Source organism: Myotis yumanensis, unplaced genomic scaffold (assembly GCF_028538775.1).
Source record: "Myotis yumanensis isolate MYYU_CA2020_CCGP unplaced genomic scaffold, mMyoYum1.0.hap1 SCAF_11, whole genome shotgun sequence".
Lineage (NCBI taxonomy): Eukaryota > Metazoa > Chordata > Mammalia > Chiroptera > Vespertilionidae > Myotis > Myotis yumanensis.
Genome location: NW_027223762.1, coordinates 18,204,333 through 18,215,000, shown reverse-complemented (window position 1 = coordinate 18,215,000; position 10,668 = coordinate 18,204,333). Strand labels below are relative to the sequence as shown.

Here is a 10,668-nt window from a genome sequence, read left to right as displayed (position 1 = left end):
GGTTCTTGCTTCACTTTCTCAATAACTGAACACATTCCACAATGTTCTCTCAGAAGACAGCTTTATTCTTAAGTTCTTTGAGGTCTCTGTCACCCTCTTCTAAAACCTGGCCCAAACTGCCTCATCTACAACTACTCCCACACATTCTCTCCAGCCACACCCAAATTCTTCACCCTTCTTCTTTCCTGCTGGGGCTATATGCTCCCTGGGCCACAAGTCACAGAAACTGTTTATGACAAATATAAGGAGAGAAGGGCTTCGCCAAGAATAAATGTGGTAGCTTACATCATTGAAGGAAAAACTGAATAGCTAGGTTTCAGAAAGTATGCGAACTAGGGCAGAGCCCTGTCTGGGTGGCTCAGTTGGTTGGAACATCAAAAGGTTTTGGGTTCGATTCCCAGTCAGGGCACATACCTGGGTTGCAGGTTTGATCCCTAGCCCTGGTCAGGATGTATACAGGAGGCAGATGATTGATGTTTTTCTCTCTCACATCAATGTTTCTCTCCCCCTTCCTCTCTCTCTCTCAAATCAATAAAAACATGCTCTTAGGTGAGGTTAAAAAAAAAAGCTGGGCCCTAGCTGGTTTGGCTCAGTGGATAGAGTATCACCTGTGGACTGAAGGGTCCCAGGTTCAATTCCGGTCAAGGGCACATGCCTGGGTTGTGGGCTCGATCCCCAGTAGGGGGCATGCAGGAGGCAGCTGATCAATGATTCTCTCTCAACATTGATCTCTCTCTCCTCTCCCTTCCTCTCTGAAATCAATAAAAGTACATTTAAAGAAAAAAAAGCTGGGCAGAGCTGAGGACCTAGATAGCAGGAACAGCTGGGCCATCTCTTCATCATCACCATGAGGATGCTCAGTTCCAGCAGCTTCCAAGCCTGCCCAAGATTCAAACGCCTACACGCCCCTCCTACCCGCTTCAGCTTTACTGGTGAACCCTCAAGACAGTTCAGACTGAGAGATGGATCATTTGTAAAAAGAAAGTCATGAAGGATGTGGGGAGCAAAGCTGAGAGTGGACAAACTGGGGAACCAAAGTATAAAGTTAGACCTGAAGCCTCAGCCAGCAGAAATGCTCAACTGCACAACTAATATGAAGATCAAAAGAAGAAACATCTAGGGAGGTAACACCCTGTACAGATGGGAAAAGGGAGCAAAGGGGAAAGAATGACATTTTTAGTATGTAGCTAAAAATGACTTATGGAAATCTTACATGGTGGTAAGAAAAGTATAAGAATGAATAATATGTAAACAATTGTTAAAAACTTCGGCGAGTGAGTGAATTTAAAAGAATAGAGTCATACAAAACCAAGGAATTAATATTTGCAGCTGTGTTTAAAGTCCCAGCTTTTCATAAAGGGCTTCACAAGACAAGGTTCTGGCCTGGCTACTCCTCCGCCACTAGCTCTCCTCTCCATATTTAGGTAATACTGCCCATGATTTATTCTCTCAAACGCCAGCTCCCTTCCACCTCAGAGCCTTTGAACACATGGTTCCTTTTGTCAAAGTCTTCTTCGTCTTCTGTTTTAGTTAGGGTTTCCCAGAACAATAGACCCAATAGGAGACCTATATCTACATCTATCTATCTATCTATCTATCTATCTATCTATCTTGGCTCACATGATTGTGGAGGCTGCCAAGCCCCCAGGGCAAGCCTGCAGGCTGGAAACTCTAGCAGGAGTTGATGTTGCAGTCTTGAGCCCAAAGACTGTAAACTCGGGCAGAATTTCTCTGTTGCAGTCTGGAGGCAGAATTCTAAGTCCTTCCTCTTTGGGAGACCTCTTTGCTTTTAAGGCCTTCAACTGAATAGATGGCCCCCCCCCCCCCCCCCCCCCCCATTATGGAGGGTAAGTTGCTTGAATCAAAGTCTATTGATTTAAAAGTCCATCCCATCTAAAAACAAACAAAAACTTCATGGTATCAGTGTTTGACCAAACAACGGGGCCCTGTAGCCTAGTCAAGTTGACACAGAAATGTCCTATCCCCGTACCCACCCACACCTCCTCCAGACTGATTAATGCCATGTCTCATCTCATGTCTCATCTCAAATCTCAGTCCCTCAAGGAAGATATCTCCAACCCTGTCTTACATGGGCACTTTTCTTCGAGTACTCTGGAACTTTCCTTCTTGGCATGTCCCACCGCTAGTGGTTAACATGTGAGTGTATGAAACTGTGTAACTGTTGTACTACCTGTCCCCTCCACTGTAAGGTAAGCCCCAGAAGGTTAGACTGTTTTACTTCTCACTATCCCCTTACACCAAGCACCTGCCTGCATATCACAGGCACTCAGTACATTTTTATTAAATGCATTGATGAGGGAATTCCAAAAAATGGTGTTGAGGTTTGCGATATAGCACATGTGCAGACTTTCAAAAGTTGAAACAACCACAGACATCCTCAGAGGCCTTTGCTTGCTCCCTAACTTGATTCCAAATTCCTACAAGGAGCATCATATAAAATGTTTTTCCAGAAGTTTAATACCAAGTGCCTCATGGGACTGTGCCCTCCCTGACAAGTAAATATGGTCCAGCTTTCTCTTTCCTTTTCTTCCTAATCTCAAGGATAGCGAAGTTAAGAAGGACCATTTGGGTACAAAGAAACCCCATCCAGGGGTGAGCAGTTATCACTGGGGTTGGCAGGCAGAGATTCTGTGACTGAGTGAAGGCTCAAGAAAGCATCTTCGAACATGTAGGATAGAGAATGCTATTACCCTGGGAATCATCTAAATACATACAGTTTTTCACGGATAATGGATTTGCCAAGCATGCTTGGGATATTCTCCACTCTAAATAGCTATGAATAATTGCAATATTCATAAATTACTATACATTAGCAGATTAAGCAGGCATGCTGCAGTCAAATTATTTCGTTAACTCTTTTCAGAACTCTGATCTTATAGGATGAGACCCAGGAAAAGTGGATTGGGATCTCTATTAATGTAAATCAAAAAACTTACTAAGGTGCCCCCCTAAGCAAAATACCAACAGCTCTCTTTTTCTCATGATCGTTTATGTTGATGAGGCAAACAACACTACGAAAAAGAAATGAATAAGCAAATGTGGACACGTCCTATAGTTGGAAAGCCATTTATTCCTGTTGGTGTCTACACATTGGTATCCTCATATCCCCGCAGCTCATCCTTGACATTCTCAAGACAAGCTTTTCCAGGCTCTCCATTTTCCCTCTAGTTTTGTATATAATGAGAAAGCAAGAAGTCTAGACAATATGTTGTTTTTATGCTATATTTGAACTACCACATCTGAATTCACTGCCTTCAATAAAATGCTTAAAATGCACTGTAACAGTCATTTGAAAAAAAAGATACACCAGACATAGAGAAGGCAATGAACAATATATATGTACATGGATGGTGGAGTGTTGAAAACATGAGATGCCAAAGAAATAAAAGACTATCTTTATCTTTACAACCTGACTAAGATGGACCAGAGAAAGAGCAGGGGCACCAGTGACCACACTAGAAATGCTGGAAATCCAAAGCTATATATGAGAATATTCTTCACTGTGTACATGGATTGATTTCTATACTCAGGAATGTCTAGGTCAGTGGAACTGGACATGACAAGCTTCTCAGGGGGTTGGGAAGGGGGCAGGACCCATGAAGTCTAAGACCAAGAGGTCAGGAGGGAACTAGCGATGACAATCCAGAGCTGGAAGGAGGGAAGGAGAGCCTCGGACAAAGTATGTGGTCACAGATAAGGACAACTGACACAAAGGCTGGTCTTTACACACCTGGCTGCAGAGAAAAAGAAATGTTGCTAGGAGGATCAGAGAGGTAAGTGTAAAAAGCTCAGATGTAGAGGGTCTTGATTGCCAAGGGCTAAGAGAAGGTCTAATGAACAGCAAATCAGTCCAGAGAGTAATGGAAACCACTGTCAGGGAAGTCAACAGTAGAATCAATAAAAGGTCCTTTACTCTGTCTCTTATTACTTTTTTTACTCGGGGGGTAGGGAGAACCTTTAAGTAGCCACTGACTTAGAACCATCATGAACCAACAAGAATAGGTGGGTCTTACCAGCATCTGTGAAATACAGATTGCAGTCTGGGGAAGTGGGATGTGGTCTAGTAAAACAAATATTTACCAGTAAATCATTTGTGCTTATGTTCAAGGGCAATTACATATTTTATGCGTGCTTTCAAGGGATTCAGATTAGCCTCATTTGAGACATGACGGTGATGAACTGTATCTAAAGATTTACCCAAGTGATTGCTAAGCACAAGAAGGTCATATTAAAGGAATGGGTCACCTGGAGATGTGGCATGACACCGTGGGTTGGAACTTTCCTTCAAGAGCCCTCAAAACAATAAACCATGATGGTCTAATGCAAACCAGAAATTCACTAGCGCAGGCTTTCTGCAGTTTACACACACTCCATCACCAGCTGGAGAGCTAGCATTTCAAAAGCCAGAGTGGATCGTTCCAGTTGGGAAAGCTTTGGTTCTGAACAGCAAAAGAAAGAGAGGGGGCAGCAAAATGACATTGCAAGGACAATTAAGGGAATTGGACAAGGCAGCATGAATAAAACACAATTGATATTTAAGTTATTTGCCCAGATGTGAAAATCAGATTTCTTTTATTAAATTTCGGATTAGAGGACCGATGCCAGACAGTCCCGCTTCTCCCATATGAGTCTGGGTCCCCAAAGACTCGCCCGGAACTGGAGCTCAGAGCCTGAGACTCCCTCCCGATTGAAAAGGACAACCACGTGCTTGCTTCGGCAGCACATATACTAAAATTGGAACGATACAGAGAAGATTAGCATGGCCCCTGCGCAAGGATGACACGCAAATTCGTGAAGCATTCCATATTTAAAAAAAAAAAAAAAGGACAACCACACCCTCAGCCTCCAGCCCGCTCCGCATGCACCTCCGCACTGCGCCTCCTCTGAGTCTCGTTTTTTTTTGTAAATGCAAAATTTGACAGAAAGAATATCCTTGTGCTGTAGGTTCTACTAAACAGAAGGCAAAACCTTTGGCTGCTAAACTTGCGTATGAACAGATACAATTAGAAAAAAGCTCAACGAAAGGTGATTCAGGATCCGCTGACGCTCCCCTGGTTGGTCCAGTGACTGTGGGAGCAGCTTCTCGATGGCACCCAATTCTGAATCATCCTCTGAAAGTGGCTTTTCAGGAAATGGATCAGAGAGGAATTATAACCGTGACAGAAGTAGTCTCAGAAAAGGTTTGAAGAACGTGAAAATAAATTTGGCACCTAAATTTGACTCTCCTGTAAATGAGCATACTGTGGAGGAGAGGTTTATCAAGGATTTTGAAGAAATAGCACCAATAGAAATGGGACGACTTACGTTATTAAACGTGTTAAGTACAATAACGAGAAGGGAAAGCGAGAAGTAAAAGTTTTGGCAACACTTGGTCATCCAAATATTGTTTGCTACTATAATTGTTGGGATGGAGAAGATTACAACAAAAGATCATTGACGAAGTGCCTTTTCATCCAAATGGAATTCTGTGATAAAGGGACATTGGAAGACTGGATTGAGAGCAGAAAAAGGAAGAATCCAAACAAAGATTTGTCTTTGGGATTACTTAAGCAAATAGTCACAAGAGTGGATTATATACATTCACAAGGGTTAATTCATAGAGACCTTAAGCCAAGTATCATATTTTTAGTAGATACAAAACAAATAAAGATTAGAGACTTTGGACTTGTAACCTTTCAGAAACATGATAAACAGCGGACGGAAGACCGGGAACTCCATTCTACATGAGCCCAGAACAGCTCGCTTCAGTAGAATATGGAAATGAAGTGGACATCTTTCCCTTAGGGCTAATTCTTTCAGAGCTTCTTTATATACCTCTCAGTCGTCAGGAAACATTTAAGATTTTCAAAGATCTAAGGAAGGGCCATGTCTCGGCTATATTTGATGACAAAGAAAAAATTCTCCTACAGAAATTAGTTGCAACTGACCCCAAGATGCGACCTAAAACATCTGAAATACTGAAGACTTTGAAGGAGTGGAATAATGTTCCAGAGAAAAAAATGCGAAACACGTTTTAGTGCCTTTCTAAAAAGTAGCCTGCTTCTGATGTTCTATTTTCCTGTTGTCAGGGCATGTGGGCTCAATCCCCAGTGGGGGGCATGCAGGAGGCAGCCAATTAATGTTTCTCTCTTCCTCTCTGAAACCAATAAAAATAAATTTTTTAAAAAAGGCAAATTCTGCTCAGCAGAAACCTCCATCTTTCTAAAAAAAAAAATGATTTTTTAGAAGAAAGGAGAGAGAGAGAAATATTATTGAGAGAGAGAAATATTGATCGTTGCCTCCCTCAGGTGTCCCGACCAGGGGTTAAACCCTCATCCTGGGTATGTACCCTGACTGGGAATCGAACCTGCCACCTTTTGGTGTATGGGACAGTGCTCCAACCAACTGATCCACACCGGCCAGAAATAAAACTTAAACATCAAGAACAAAAGTCTGGCTATTAAAACAATAACAAAACAATGCCAATCCGTAACCCAAAACATTTTAAAACTTAAACCTAACATTTTAAGAACAAAGAATGTTTAAATCCCAATTTCAATGTCCAACAGTTCTGAGTCCAAGTTTCAATGTCCGACAGTTCCTTACATGTCAGCAGTGATATTTCAGTTCTGGGTGGTGGACAGATGATCACAATGCAGGTCCGAACTTCTCTGGTTTGATCCTGGGCAACCTGCAGTGACGCACAGCTGCTGACTGCTAGCATGGCAAAGCGTCTTCAGCGTCTTCCAATCCCTGGATTGTTTTTCCTCTTGTCTTCATGGCTGGAGCATTCCTGAGAATTCCTCTCTGTTGCAGGAATTCACATGGTCTTGGAGTTGTTTTCTGAAAATATGCAAACCTATTCTCAACCGAAGGTTAATAAAGGGAATTTTACTTGGGGTCCCTTTTAAAATAAATAAATTTTGGATTAGAAAGATGAGTAATCAACAAAGCACACTAGAGCTAACATTCAAATTTAGTTGCCTAGGGTTCACTCCTAAAGAGGTTGAAATATCAGAAAAGAGAGGCATTACTTTCCCCTACAGAATCATCAACCTAGATAGATCACTTGCTTTCTCAGCTGAAAAATCACATTTTATTTCCCAAAGGGATGGTGGATGCTATTTTGATTATTGGTGTGTTGTTAAGAGTGAAGTGCTCTGAGTGTGCTTCCATGCAGAATATATGCACATCTAATTACAGTGGCTGATACTGCATGTTCACTATTTGGGACACGCATGCTTTCTGTGTGTATATTCTCATATCCTCCCAACTACCCAGTGAGGGTGGTGCTGTTATTATGTGCATTTTAAGAAATGAAGCACTAAAGCAGCTTTGCCAAGGGTAATCACGAGGCAGGGGCAGAGCTCAGCTTTGAACCCACACAGTCTCATTCTCTCCTTCATCATTGTGATAGATAGGTGTCTTTGAGAGAGTGATTTAAAATAGCTCCTATCCAATGCTAATGAACATGTTATTTCAGGAATAGAAACTAGCTACACCAACCAACAAGTAGACACTAAAAAAAAAAGGTTTGACTAGCTGTGCACTATAAATTCAGTGGTTACTCTAAAGTTGAAATAAGTAAGAAGTGTCAAGAAGATGTGACCAATTGTTAGATTGTTCATCTTTTGAGTGAAGTCATTGTTCACATGTTTATTTTTAAATCATCTGATGATGCTTTAGGGCTGACCACGTAAGGAAATGTGAGCACGTCTTGTCACAGCAATGGTTGACTAGCCTTCTCTCCACCTTCACCCTGATCTCCTCTAAAGTCCTTTGATTCAATGAGACAAAAAGCTTTAACAGAGGATAGGGCCCAACCAGGCACACTTTTTTTATTACTAAATATTCATCAGTGGCAAAAGTTGGGAAGAACAATTAGATTTGTATTCGTTAGGATACTATTCATATTTCTTTTACCAATTATTTAAAGGATATCTACCTTTTAAATGCACTAACATGTGACTTTTCAAATTTGTTAGTAGATTCCTGATCATAGAAGGTACCTAAAATCTGGTAACACCTTCAAGCATCAACTCATATAATCAAGTTACTGATTTTTCCTAAACTGTCAACCTACCTTTACAACAAAACAATAAACAATTCTGGTGTGAAATAATTTGAGTTTGCTAACTACTCCTCTGTTTTTTTGAAATGAGTTTCTATGACAATGCAAAATAAAAATCTAGGAGTAACAAACATTTAAACAGGAGAGAGGAACCATATTAAGTCGAAGGTATCAGCTAATATTTCACTATTTCAATAGACAGGTACTCTGGCCAACCAACAAAAATCTCTATTGCCTACAAAAACTTCATTCTGTCGGAGAGAATCAGGCCTAGAATGATGATAAAACTGTTCTTTAGGAAATAAATTCTTAGTATCCTCCATTTGGGAAAGAAGCCCATTTCTATGAACTCAGTAAAAAAAAAAAAAAAATAGATGAGTGCAAAGCTTGTCAACCTATCAAAATGCCAAAATCCCTTGCTTTGGACATACAAAACAGGACACGTCCCTTTGAGCTTCTTGGCTTTCCATTACCCAGCAGGGTCTGATTGATCCTGGTCCAGAGAATTAACAATGATGTAAATGTAAAGATTCCTATAAATCAGCAGTAGATAGAATTATGTCTTCCCCCTGCAGCCAGGAATCATCCTTTTTTCCAAGGCTTTACAACAACCTTAGAAATGAAATTGCAATTCGTACTTCGATTTCTCCCAAGTAAGTTTAACGTAAAATTGTCGTGTGTACCCTGCTTTCAGCAAAGCTAATACATGAAAACAATTATTTATAAACACAAATTACTTTAGGAATGATGGTTTGCAGTACAAGATTAAAAAAAAGTATCTCTAGCTTATATTTGTAAAATTCTACACAGGTTTTAATAAGTTTACCTGTTCTGACAATGCATCCCCTCCTACTCTTAGAAATTCTAAAATATAACCAAAATTGTTTTTAATATATAGCTGGTCTCAAAAGGGAACTGCAGAAATGAAGTGACAATACTAGAGTGGTAAGCATACAAGTTGACAGTCTCGGTGGCCCAGGAGGGTCCTGGCTGGGACTGGAGTTTCAATGTCCACCCAGAAGCTTATGGCTTTTTTAAAATCCCATGATAGGGCAGAGGCTAGAACTGAGTCTCCTGTCAAGCAAGGCCTCCAGAAGGGCAGCCTCTCACAGTCCAGGACAGTAGTGAGACGGTCCTTCATCTGTGGGGGTTTTAGGAAGGGGAGAAAGTTCATGTGAGAAGAAGGAAAAGTCTCTAACCTGTGACATAGGTGGGTATGGGGGTTAAATTTACACTACCTGTGCCTAAAGGAATACCAAGCTGAAAAATCAACATAAAAACAGATCCTGGACCATTGAAACTATGAGGCTTCCAACAGACATGGCAAGCAGGGTCAAAGCAACAACAACAAAACATTAAGTAATAGGTAATACATGTAACATAAGATGCTCAGTGTGCCCTAGCTGGTTTGGCTCAGTGGATAGAGCAGTGGCCTGTGGACTGAAGGGTCCCTGGTTCGATTCTGATCAAGGGCACATGCCTGAGTTGCTGGCTCAGACCCCAATAAGGGGCATGCAGGAGGCAGCCAATCAATGCTTCTCTCTCATTGATGTTTCTATCTCTCCCTTTCCCTTCCTCTCTGAAATCAATTTAAAAAAATTTTTTTTAAAAAAAGATGCTCAACATTTTTTGAGAAAATATGAATACAGCACTGAATAATCAAAAAACTGATACTTTTGTAATTTAAGCCAGTTATGAATAACTGGAAATAAGCAAAGGGAAGGCCAAAGGTTAGATGTATGCCCCACAGAGTCTGGGTGACATAGGGAAGGTACTTGTGTGTCAGTCATACCTGGGAACAGGCCATTGGCCATAGCAGGCGTGGCCACTGTAGGAGCAGAAAGACTTGAGATATTTAATGTCCTAAACACAGTTCTCGCCCTTGCTCTCCTGCGCTCTTGTTTGCTTGCACTCCTGGGACTCTTGTTGCAGGTGGCATGCTCTCCTGGCTCCCCTGCTTTGAGCCATGTGGACCCCACCCAGTGGACTGATGGACTGTAACGAGCCTGTCCTAGACCCAGCTCCACCACGGAACGGAAACTCTGGACACTGGCTTTGCTTCTAGCTCTGCTGAATGCCCAGCTGCCCCTCTTCTAGGACTGGATAAAGGGAAATGGGACTTTGGAAACCCAAGCATGTCCTTCCACACAAATAAAGCATTCTACCACATCTTATCCTCCCGTGGGGGCCTCCAGAAATGCTTATTCCAGCAGCACCCGAAAGACCCTACTGCCACTGGCAACAGGGAAAGACCATCCGTGCATTTCTCCGATAACAAAACTAAACACATGGAAAAAGAAATAATGGTAACAGAGGGGGGCTCAATATCTAAGATATCATTTCAATGCATCCTGATCTATGAATTTTAATGCAATTTCTATCAAATTGCCACAGGGAGTTTTGCAGAATTTTACAAGTTGATGAAAGTCATATGGACAAGAAAAGGGCCAAGAATAGTCAGACCACTTTAATGACTAAGAAAATGTGCAAGTATGAAGACAAGTAAAGTTACATTAACTTTCGCAGGGTGGTGAAAAACACATGTATATGAGGTGTCATTAAAAGTCAGTGGAAAAGGATGAGCCGTACAATGTATG

The 10,668-nt window shown here is 41.4% G+C and overlaps 1 non-coding gene and 1 pseudogene across 1 annotated transcript; both read left to right on the top strand.

Annotated features, from left to right (window-relative positions):
* Positions 1-3,655: 3,655 nt before the first annotated feature.
* On the top strand, positions 3,656-6,044 carry LOC139019620 (interferon-induced, double-stranded RNA-activated protein kinase pseudogene; annotated as a pseudogene).
* On the top strand, positions 4,726-4,832 carry LOC139020287 (U6 spliceosomal RNA). Its single transcript, XR_011473279.1, has one exon. It is a non-coding gene; the product is annotated as a U6 spliceosomal RNA (small nuclear RNA).
* Positions 6,045-10,668: the final 4,624 nt, after the last annotated feature.